General features: G+C 47.4%; 1 protein-coding gene across 1 annotated transcript in view; it reads left to right on the top strand.

Moving 5' to 3' along the window:
* CNTNAP2 (contactin associated protein 2) overlaps positions 1-11,437 on the top strand; it is a 1,613,390-nt gene that overhangs the window by 1,437,421 nt on the left and 164,532 nt on the right. The window lies entirely within an intron of this gene.

Here is an 11,437-nt window from a genome sequence, read left to right as displayed (position 1 = left end):
AGGAGGAGAGGGAGGGAGAGAGAGAGAAAGGAAAGAAGGAAAGGAGGAAGAGGAAGGGAGGGAGGGAGGAGAGGAGGGGAAGGAAACGGGCTCCCCGAGTTCAGGTTTGCTTGAAATGAAATCCATTCCTTCCTCTGCCCATCCTCAGCAGAAAAAGATCTAGACTTCTCCTTACATAGGGTCTTTCTACATGAGACAAAGGTCAACACTGAGAAGCAAAATGTTAAGCTTCCTGTGCAAGAAATGGATTCAGCCTCATGGTGTAGTCTCTGCTTTCAACATGTTCCAGCTGAACTTAACATTACTTCAAATCAATACCTATTTCCATGGCTAGTTAAATTTTAAATTTTGTTTTCCAGATAACTAACAGTCTAGGAAATTAGCCATTTTTCCTCTGTTGATGAAAAGAAAGCAAGTTTGAAGGACTTTGAGGCTGTATGCCACCTTAGACGTCCGCCCCCCACCCCCCCAGTTTCTGGGAGTTAATCGATCAAGTCAGTCACCTGCGACAGTCTCAGACCAAGCAAAAGCGGATGTGACCTAGGTGCTGTTCATACACGTGATGCCTGCCGCCCTATGGCAGAGGCCCAGCGACAGTCAGCCAGAGTCCACGCAGTGTATTCCATAGTTGCGCTGAGATGCTTTAAGAACATTAGAAAGTCACTAAAACAATGACAAAATTATATATTCACTCTCAGCGTATTGTGGGTAAGCTACAAAAGTGGTAGCTTAGTGAATTAGCTTTGGAAGTAAAACTGACTTGTTAATAAGCCACATGTCAGCCAGGGACATGAAAGAGTCATGGGTTTTGAAATAAAGTACTGACTCCTCCACCCCAAATAGAACCTAGTCCCTTCTAAACCCTTCCTTCAGTTTATAGTACTCAAAATTACTCATTGTTTTTAAATTATTTTTTATTACTTAAGCATCAGGTCCACTATTCCTGCTAAGTAATGTGAGCGAAGTTCAGTTCATCAATACGTCTCGCCCAGTTTACCTAAGACAAGTTTCTTCCAAAATCCTGTTAGTCCCAAGCATGCTGGTTAGAATTTATTTGGTTTTCATCATAACAAGTGACCCTAATTGACCCAGTTTCTTGTGTTGCTTTTTTTTCAACTTGTCGCTGTGTACAGAGGACCAACTTTACCCTGATCCCTTTCTATCTACTGACTATAATTGTCCCAGAAATTTTGGAGACCAAGTAAAGATGCTAAGTGGAGAGGAATGGGGGAGCATTTATTAGGGTCTTGGAAAGAATTATGATTTGTTTAAACAAGAACAGCTTATAAAAACAAGCGTAGAGGGCTGAGGCAGAATTCGACAGGACGATTAAAGTTAAGGGACAGGCAGAAGAGCAGCCTCTCAGGAGAAGGAGCAAAGAGGAACGGAAAGAACAGCAAGGAAAAACCAGGAGCGGGGGTGTCGCAGGAAGAGAGAGTTTCGTGAGATTCTCTTTGTTTATTGTGACGAATAATATGAAGCGCCATGGGTTAAAGTAGACTAGGAAAATGTCCTTTGAATTGAGTAATTATGAAACCACTGGCGACCCCGGAAAGGGCAGTTTCCGCATGGCTAGCTGACAGGATGAGTCCGGCACCTCGAAGCACCAGAGGAAAAGGGGTGCATGTTCCGCCCCAGTTTCCGGTGTCCTGTCTGCTTCGAGGTCGGCATGACGCACGTCGCCCAGACACAAGCTGTTGAGCCAATGTGTAAAACAGTGTTCTCCAACAGACGTCCACCCCAGGGGAAGTCGGGGGCGGGCGCTCGTTTCCAGAAGAAAATCGCGTTTAACAGCCATGAACCTGGTGCCGGCGACCCCACGAGTGTTCAGTAGGGACTCAGGCAGCTGGAGTCGTTCCCAGCTCAGCTCAACGAGAAGCGTCGTCCTGACCAAGTCTTACCACTTTCCCTCTTTGAGTCTTTTTTTCAACTTCAGCTGTTTTGCTTCTGTGCCGATGTTTTTTGAAAGGCCTGAGTCTCCCAGAAGCCGTCCTTGCCAGCGTCACGTGGTTAACCTGGGCTTTGAAGCCCAGCCCCTCCGCTTGCCGGCTGACAGACCCCTGGCAAGTCGCTCGGTATCTCCGTGTGGAGCAAGGCCGGTTCCTGCGTCTCGGGTTGAGACGTGTTGGTCCGTGCTAAGCACCGTGTTTGCTGTCACTTATTTCTCCACACTGTCCTTCACCTTCCTCTCTCAGCTTTCTGCTTCCCTCATTCACCCGCTCCTACAGAACCCGCCTCCAACTGCCTCGTTTATTCTTTCCCAAAACCCTGACCTGAAATGCGATCGCTGCAACCCACAAGCCCCACAGGAAAGTCTGCGTGCATAAACACCCCTCATCATCCAAAACTCGCTGCCATGGCCTGGCCCTCCTGCCACTGTGGCTGCAGGGCCAGGAGTTCCCCCTCAGCCAGCCATGAAAGCCAGTGAGCGGCCACCTGGACGCCTCACCCAGCGCCACTGTCAGCTGAGGCACGTGGCAGAGCCGCCCACCGCTCCGTCAGGGTTTGAGAGAGGGGAGGGCTGCGACTCAAAGCTCAGACAGACGGGAAGCAGTCCTCGGCTTCGCACACAGAGCGGGCTGTGAGGGAAGGCCCGCCGCCGCCCGCGGCCTGTGTGAGCACGGCCAGGCTCACGTCCACTTTTCAAAGTAACGAAAAAACACACAAGGAGGATACCGTTCTCGCTCAACATCTGATATATAATTAGAAGCTGTCATCGGAAAAGGGTTGGCACAGATCTTTTGGAAGTAATGAGAATCCAGCTATGATTTCGGTTTACTGAAAAAAGAGCAAGTAAATTTAAAACTTAAGAGTAACATGGGAAGAAAGAAGCAGTTGCTGGTATTTGTCCTAAAAGTGCAGGGAACTTCCTCATGTCTTTGATCCAACACGAGTGACTAGCATGCGATGAGCACCTGGGATGTCCCAGCAGAAGCACTAAGACCCCACGTGACCTGTGGCCTTGGCCAGCCCAGGTACTGAGACCTATGTCCTCCACGGCAGCCGTGAGCCAGGATTTCTTAGTGGTTGGAGAACAGCAAAGATGCTCTAAGTCATTATCTAAGCATGAACAATGCCAGGATTTGGCTGGATTACGGCACAGACAGGCCCGAGAGTTGGGAGTCCTGGCCACTAAAGCCACAGCGGCAGGTCTGTGAGGGTGCAAGGTGTCTGCTGGGCCCTCAGCCTGGAGCCCGGGGCTGGCCACGGCCTAGCCAGGGAGCTGGCAAGCGTCAGCTGTAGAAGGGAGACGAGCAGGCTCCCCGAGGCAGGTGGCCAGCATAGAGGTTAACTTGTAGTAAACGTCACCTAGGCCCGAGCATGTAACTGTCCTCGGCAGAAGTTTAAGGAGGAGGTCGGAACTCAGAAGAGGCGGAGGCTGCCTCGGAAGCTTCAGGAGGAAGTCAGGCTCCTTGAGAAAGAAGGTTATGTTCTCTCAACCAATGACAATTGTCCAGGCTCAACTCAGTTGGCTCAGACCTCTTCCAAAATCTCTCTGGCGGTTACAGGAGGCCATTCCTTTTGTGCAGGGTGTCACCCAGAAGGAGCTGAAAACCGTTCTCGCTCCTTCAGCATCTTCCGTGCTGCATGGGAGGCCTGGCTGGCGGCTGAAGGGAAGAGGCCCTGTCTGTGCGGGGGTCGGGAGCTAACGCAGAGCGGGGAAGCCTACAGGCTCCTCGTCCTCTGGCATTCTGTCCATCAGGAAACTTTTGCTCCTGAGTGGCAACTGGAGTTTATGGAAGGTTCGAGGCTTATTAAATGGATTTATAAGTGAGTGTAGATCAGAGTGCCCTGGCCATTCTCCGAGCTATGCTTGGCCGGCAGCCTCATAAAGCAGCCCACTTTCTCAAGCTTGGTAATGAGCTTGTGTAGTTGGCGGCTCCTCATAGCCTCTGTATTCCAAAATCATAGGTGGACGATTCATTTGCAATCTGAAATGCAATGTTATTGAGAGGGTGAAGAGAAAATCAACATTTATATGCAGGGGGAAAAAAATGGAATTTTATTCATGAAGTACATGCAGACCTGTATATGAATAAAATAGTTCTTTCTAGTATCCAAAAAGTTTAGTATAAAAAATATATACAATCCAAACTGCAGGAATTAAAATACAGAAAATATGTGTTTTAATGTGTAAATCATTTAAACATTGTTTCAGTTATTTTCTGCAAACCTGACTGGACAGCAACAGAGTAAATGCTGGCTGGTGTCCTGTGTCTGAGTAATGCTTCCCATGCTTTGTTTGTCTTACTTAATCCTCACAAGGACCGGAGAAAGTAGCTACTATTGCTAATCCGTTTTAGTTCCACAGTGAAGAAACGAAAGCTAAAGATTAGTTGACAGCCCAAGGTCAAGCAGCTAGCAAGAGGCAGGGCTGGGGTTCGCTCCCAGACAATGCGAGTCCAGAGATGGGGCTCTTAACCGCTCCTCTTGTCAAAGCCCAAACGGCACCCAAGTTACACGGCACCCAAGTTACACAGAAAGGATGTGTCAAGGCCACCTGGCCAGGAGGCCTCAGCTCCGTCTGCAACATAGGCGAGGGCGTCGTGTTTCATTTGTTCTTTTTGTATTTAGTTGTGGTAAAATACAAATTGGGGGAGTTTTTAAAGGTGGGGGAGGAGGGACCACAGGCCATCTGTGGTTGCTAAGTGACTTCGTCCAGAGGAAGGTCAACCTTCTCAGTGGCTTCGTGCTAGGAGGCAGTTTACACCCTGCGGGAGTGAGGTGCCCACCCTCCCCCAGAAACAGGTGGGGACAGTATTACCCCCAGTGTTTACGTTTCACAGAGATGGCTCCCAGGTCCTAGAGAAAGACATTCCTGGATCCTGTAACAGGGCAAAAGGGTCTTTAAAAGATTTACCACTCAAAGGGGCAGAGAAAGAATTTACGTTTTCTTAAGGAAATGCTCCAGGAATAGGGAAGCCAGGGGTCCAGGATCAGGAAAAAGCCTGCTTGACATTTAGTCAAGCCGAGGGGCATGTCAGGTCTGCCTTTGTCAGTCTGTACCACAGCCCCTCCTCTGAGGCGATATCGTGGCCCGCAGGTTCTTTGGGGAAGTGGAGTGGCATTGAGGTGCTACCTTCATCCACAGGCTGCAGGCGAACCTTCCCACAATGCGCAGGGGACCCCATCTCAACCAAGACTGGTGCACCCCAAACGGCAGCAGGGCCCCGTGAGGAAATGCTGCTCCCAGTCATGGCGTCCACAGAGGGAGACTAGGTCAGGCGGGCACCTGGCGCGTGTCCTGTGGGCTAGAGTCGTGGTGGCAAAGATCAAGGACAGAGGGTCCCCATCAGACAGCAACACAAAGGCTTTGGGACGACAGGAGCATTCTGGGCGGACGCTCTCTTGGCGGGGAACGAGACTCTTTACTTGAGAGTCTCTGAGATGCTCTTTCCTTTCAGCTCTCCGGCAAACCCTTTGAAAGGCCGTGAGAGTCAGCACGGCTCTCTCCAGAGCTATGCCTGCAATGCGTTTTCCTGGTCTTCTTTCCACCATCCCTCAGCAGCATCCCACACGCCCTCCTTCCCGAAATGCTCTCTTCTCTTGGATTCACCTGCTTTCTCTCCGGCCTCACTGGCCACAACATCAGTCTCCTGTGAATTCTCTTCCTCTCTTTGACTGCTAAATGTCACCATGTCACAGAGCCTCCCTTTCTTCCCCAACCATACATCTCCCTGGGCGATCTTATCCAGTCTGAGGGCTTCCATACAATTTAAATGCCAAGGACTCTGAAATCGAAACCTCCAGGCCTCACTTCTGTCAGGAACTCTGCATCGCTTGTCCAGCTGTCCACGTGGCGTCTCAGCTCCGATGTCTGCTGGGCGTCTCAGAGTAAACACCGGGGAAGAACTCTTGTTGCCTACTCCAGACCTTCTCCGTCTCAGCAAATGACATCACCAGCCACCCAGTTTTGCTTGAATCCAAAATTTGGAGCTGCCCTTCACTCCCTGTCTTTCCTCATTACCACCCGTCAGTAGTGAGTCAGTGACTCCCGTCTCCAGACCGCGTGCCAAAGGCATCATCTGCTGTTCCCCATTGCCACAGTCACACCCCAGTCAAAGCCACCATTGTTTCCTGCTTGGGCTGCTGCAGCCGGTCTAACTGGCTCCAGAGTCTCGGTGTGTTCCTTGAGCATCTGTCTCACTCCTGCTCTAGAGCATTTGCTCCGGCTGCTCCCTCTGCCTGAAACACCTCTCCAGACACTGACATGGCTGGCTCCTCCTCCTCATCCACCTCTCAGCTTCAGGCCATCTCTGAACACGCAGTCTGAAGTAGCTAGCCACTCACCACGATGCGTTCTCCTTAGAACCTACGATCCTGGCATTTATTTTGCATCCTCGCCCTGGGACGTAAGCTGCATGACAGCGGAGATCTGGAGCAAGGCTGCCGTGGCTGCCCAGCGGCTGTTTTCTGAGGGAGCACGCAAATGAATGAATAAGTGAAACGTATATTTTGTTGTTACTTCATATTCAAACTTAGATCAACCCATTTCCAAAGCGAGAAGGTAATTTCCTTATAAACTTTCTCCAAATATTTTTCTCAAAATGCAATACTGTTGTCCATCTTTGGAAATTTCTTTTGCATGAGATTCTGCAGGCTGAGATCAAGCTTGACAGAGCCTAAAAACAAGTCAATTTCGTGAAAGACAGCTCCTCAGATCAGTTTAGGCCCTAAGTATAGTTTTCAGTCTTCCTCTTAGAAACTGCGGCCTCGCCTGTGTGGCAGTAGCTGAGGTGGTAGCCGGGACCCTAAGGCACAGTTTCTGCCTCAGCCCTCGTGACAGGTGCTGTGGTTCACTCCCAGGCAGAGGTAGGGAGTGACATCATGATTAGAAACAACTACCAGAAGTACAGAAATGAAATAAAAGGATTTGCTAGATAAAAATCTAATAAAAAATAATCATTAGGTGAAATCATCAAACTACCTACAAAGCGAAGATGCAAATAAAATACAGAAGCTGCCCCTCGAACGCTGGCTCCTTCCCAGAGAGCACCAGCTTCCTTCATTTCTCAGCCCGACCACCTTCCCCCAAGCTCTGCCAGGAGGCCACACACAGTCAGCAGCCCTCTTCCCAGTAAAAAGCAGAAAGACTCCTGTACCTCCACCCCCACCTTGGGTGAAGGTGGCCCTTCCCCAGTGAGTCACCACATGTTCTTCCTGCCCTTTGCCCTTCAGCAGTCAAAACTAACTTACTTTGGCAAGTCCCACTGTCTATTTTACAGTTAAGAGTTTTCACATACTAAGGAAGTTATAACCCTATGATATTGAGGTAGTTATGGCATTATTATGATATAAACATGATATTTACATTTTTTTCATATACTCCCAACATAATCAAATTAACAGTGTACTTTTAACCTCTTTCGAGCCTTCTCCTAAAAGATAGTCTGTTAATTAACTTTCCACAGGGGCTGAGCTACTTTTCTAAGGCAGAGGTTATATGTATAGACACTTTTAGAGAGATATTTCGAACCTGAGAAAGGAGCGACCCCACCTGTCACCATCTGTGTAAAACATTTCACGTCCCGTGAGAGCACGTGCCTCAGGGACTCTGTGGTTTCCCATGCCGGTTTTCTCCTGACAGCTGGAGTGATCTGATCGAGAGAAGACATTTTAATATCAAGGCACCAATTTTGCAATCAATATGGAAAAAAAAATTTTAAACAAATGTATCAAATAGTTTCTCATATAGATTTTTCACTCTTTCAGTAAGAACTGAACTAAACTGCATGATAATAAATGGCAGCTGTCACACAGACAAAGATTATAGTAAAAGAAATTAGTATCAGTGACACAAACCTCGAGGAAGGGATGGGTACTCACAGCCCCACAGCCCTTCCTGCGATGCTCCAAGAAAGTGAGAGAAAAGATGCCCACCTGTTGGCGCAGACAGGCAGCTGTTCCCCACACGCTCCACTCTCTGCTCCCCTTTCATCGGCCTCGTTCTCAAGGCCGCCTGCCGTGCAGCACTGCAGGGGACTCACTCCGCGTGTGGCGGGCCTGTGGTCACAGGCTGGCAGTGCTCTTCATTTTAAGTGCACTCTATAACTCCCCCTTTTCCCACCATCCCCAATTCCATTCTTTTCCCATCACTGGCACCCACTCGAATGTATTTTATGTTTGGCCTTCTAGTCCCACCCATTGTGTATTTGTTCGAAACATTGCATGTTCTGGAACATTCTTGGCATGGTGTTTATGCATCATAATTTATATAAATGGTATTATAGTACAAATCTCGTTCTGTTTTTCACTCAGCCTTATGTTTTTCAGATCTATTAGTGTGGCTCTGTGACTATTATGTGTTTAGTGTTCCATTATGTGTATGTCCACCCCTTATTTATTCCATCTTCTCATGATGAGTGCCTGGGTTTCCCCACACTCTGCTACCACAGATGACCCTCCAGTGCCTATGTTTATGTGTGTCCCCTGTTACCTGTGTGAGGAATTCTCACGTGTGTGTGTGTGTGTGTTTCCTGAAGAATCACTGAGACATAGGGTCTGTGTGTACTTACTTCAGTCAGTACTGCTTGTCCCATCCATTTCTGACTGTAAATCTAAACCTTTACTGGTCAAATTATCTATTTCTATCAATAATTCGATCAGTGGTAGTTTTGTACAATTTGAGGCCTTTTTGCTAGTTAAATATATTAGGTTTTTGACTTATTTACAATATGTAATTTCTGTCTTTATCCTCTATGATGTTTTTCATCTCACAGTTTTATTTCTGCTCTTAAAACTACTATGCAATCCATCCTGTTGTTAATATTTGCCTGGTGTTTTGTATGGTATTTGTATCCTATTTAAATGTCTCTCGGATATCATAATGCTGAATCTTTTAAAAATCTAATTTGAGAGTCTCTGTCTGCTTATTCATTTATTGTAACCACGGTTACATTAGGGTATATCTCTGCCGTCTTACCTTGTGTTTCGATTGACTGTGTTTGGTTCGTTTGCCCGCCCAACCGCCCCCAACCCATTTTCCTCTGATTAAACTTGATGTTGTTCTCCTGATCTGGAGGTTGGACATTCCACTTTCATTCCCCTGGCAACTACCCTAACTTATTAAGACCCACACTTATGCCTTTTCTCTCTGTCACCCGCAAAAATAAATCAACATCTCTGTTCTCCTTCCAAATAAGACTAGAGGCCAAGCGCACCGACCTCTTTCCCCTCCTGCCGTGTCGATATCATCTGTACTTCTGATTGCAGAATCTCATTGATATACTTATTTTTTCTTTTTAGAAAACATTAATATTTTCTATTTTTTTCTTTTTTACTGACTCTTATTCCCCATATCTAATCTCCTCTTGGATTCATTTTCTTTTTTATTCAAGAGTAATTTTTCTAAGACAGACTTAGGTGAATCCTGAGAGCTCGCATGGCTGTGAGTATCTTTGCTGGTTCTCATATTCAAATCAGCACTCTTTAATAGCCAACATTGCAACTGGGAAATCAACATAGGTTACATTCTTACTCACGGACCTCTCCTTTTCCTTTACTGTTTCTTAACTTCGCATGTCGCAGGAGCTCTTAAGCTTTTCTGGGCCTGTCTGCTAAAACCTATGCCACTCTTCTCAGAATAATGTTTTACATGAATAACATAAAATATACTGAATTACGAAAGAAACCAAATATATTGAAATCAAGTTATCAAAAATATTTAAAACAACAAATTTGTGATATAGTAGTGATATATGTGATTTGTTACTAGCGCTTTAGATAAGACCTAGCATCAGGTCTGATAACTACCATGATTTCAAATTCACCCTGATCATACATGATATTGCAAAAAGTCTATGACTAGAATGTAACATGAATATATCTGTGATTTTCTCTTAGTGACTGTGTTATAGATATTGCTAATATTACCGAGGTTTTCCACATTTCTCATGGAAGCAAATGCTACACGTCCTTTAGCGGTTAGTGACAGTGAGCAGGTAGGGTGTTTCCCACCCGTGTTCTCCTGACCCCGTGTGCAAGGCCCGGGGGTGTAGAGCTCGACCCGGAACCACAGCTAGAGCCGCAGCTGCGGGGTTTGCCCTCGCCTACCCTGGTTAACCCTCCGTGACTCCCTGCAGTCTGAAGGCTAACGGCGTTTATTGTGGGAAATTCTGAGTCATTTTTTCAAATAGTTCCCTCTCTGTGTCCACTCTTTCTTTGCGAGGTTATTATAATGAAGCTGTTGACACTTCTCCCTGTAACTTTTCTTTCATTCTTTGTTTCTCCTTCCTGTTGCCTTTGGGCGGGATTTAATCGCCCGATATTCCAACCCACTCTCTCTCTTCTGTTCTTCGGTCCCTCCAGGGAAATTTTTGTTTCAACAATTACAATTTTTTTCTTTCTCAATATCTCCAGCCAAATCTTTTTCATAATGTCATCACCCCATGTGTCCAAGATCACGAAGGTATCAAGTTCATTTTCTGCTCTTCCCGTCAGCACAGCTATTAAGATGTCTGTTAGGTCAGTTTCTGTGTTTCTGCCCTCTGCTCTTCTCTCCTGATACCCGTTGTGCTGTGGTGCTTCCTTCATAGGTTGGCTCAGAGGCCTCGTCACCTTTCCTCTTCTCTACCACACCTGCCTGAGCTGCCTGAGGGGAGGAGCGAGCGCTGGGGCCCAGCTGTGCTCCCTGTGGGAGGGAGACGGGGCGGGCGGGGGGAGGACACTCTTGCCTCAGGATGTGGGACCCCTCACTCCCATCTGTCTCTACCCCATCCCCTCCCCTCTGCCCCCACCTCCCTCACACCCCCACACAGCTTCACAATGCTTCCTTCCCACCCAGGCAGGGTCAGCCATCTTCTGCTGTGTTGATTCATACACGGACGGTTTACCTTTACCTGATAAATCTATTCTCTCACCACCCGTTCCCCTAAGTAGTATCTCATCACTGTATTGAAAGGTCTGTCTCAAAAATAACCAAATCAAATAGCCTTTTACCATTTTCTTATTTTCTCTGACCGCCCCCCCCCATATTATTTACTGTCCCTAGCCCTGCCCTCCTTGCACTCCCGACCTCGAAACACCGCCCTGCTCTGCTCTCAGCCTCTCTGCCCGCTCTTCTCCTTCCTCCTTCTCCGTCCCAGGCTTCCTCTCTTTTTCCTCCTCCCTCTTGTCTTGAGACCTCCATACATCCCGGAAAGTTGGTTATCATTGCTTTGCAGGTCCCTCCGAGATCCAAAAGCCTAGCCTTGCCTGGGACTGACATTTGCAAAGGCTCGTTCGAAGTCTGGAGTACAAGTGAGAGAACACGGTGACAGGCAGTGCTGGGGGTTCTTGGCTCTGGCTGAAAAGAGACTGGATATGGTTGTTTAAAAACTAAAGACTTTTAAAGGCAGATGATGAGACAGAGAGAGAGGCAGGGGGAGGGGGAGAGAAAGGGTGTGGAGAGAGAGAAGATGGAATGCGTTAAGAGCATATACTCTGCATGTCCTTTACT

Source organism: Pteropus medius, unplaced genomic scaffold (genome assembly GCF_902729225.1).
Source record: "Pteropus medius unplaced genomic scaffold, Ma_sr-lr_union100, whole genome shotgun sequence".
In the NCBI taxonomy this organism is placed as follows: domain Eukaryota; kingdom Metazoa; phylum Chordata; class Mammalia; order Chiroptera; family Pteropodidae; genus Pteropus; species Pteropus medius.
The sequence above is the reverse complement of the archived record's forward strand: the minus strand, read 5'-3'. Positions and strand labels throughout refer to the sequence as shown.